The following is a 529-nucleotide window of genomic DNA, read 5'->3' as shown; positions in this document are numbered from 1 at the left end:
GGTGTGGAATAGTGTGGTGTGGCTAAAAAAATTAGAAAAACAATGGTACCAATACAGAGAATTGAGCTATGGAACCAGGATCCACCTGTGAAAGATGAAAGAAAACTGACAGGAATATAATTACAGGACAAATCTGGTCATAGGTGAACGGTGTTGGATGATTAATGGCAATGAAAGAAAAAAAGAGAAGAACAGCAGCTGAATGTGATCAGTCTCTTTACACTTACACAGAAAACAAAGCCATAACTGACCTTGACACAAACTACCAGAAGAGTCTAACAAATAAAACCTGACATGAAATTAAGATCAATTTAGAGAAAAGGGACTAAAAACAATCCAGAAAGCATGTATAAATCCCAAACCAGTATGAATGTGGAAAAACAAACGTATACAACAAAACCAACAACAGGCTAAGGAAAGACCAAAACACAAAATTCCTGAAGTTAAAAATTCAAATGAATGCATTCAATCATTGGCTTCTTCCAGTAGGATGAGTTTCCAGCTCAAACTGGTTTGCTAAGGATGATAA

Source organism: Cyprinodon variegatus, unplaced genomic scaffold, assembly GCF_000732505.1.
Source record: "Cyprinodon variegatus isolate N-32 unplaced genomic scaffold, C_variegatus-1.0 Scaffold106, whole genome shotgun sequence".
NCBI lineage: Eukaryota > Metazoa > Chordata > Actinopteri > Cyprinodontiformes > Cyprinodontidae > Cyprinodon > Cyprinodon variegatus.
This window is presented reverse-complemented; position numbering follows the sequence as displayed.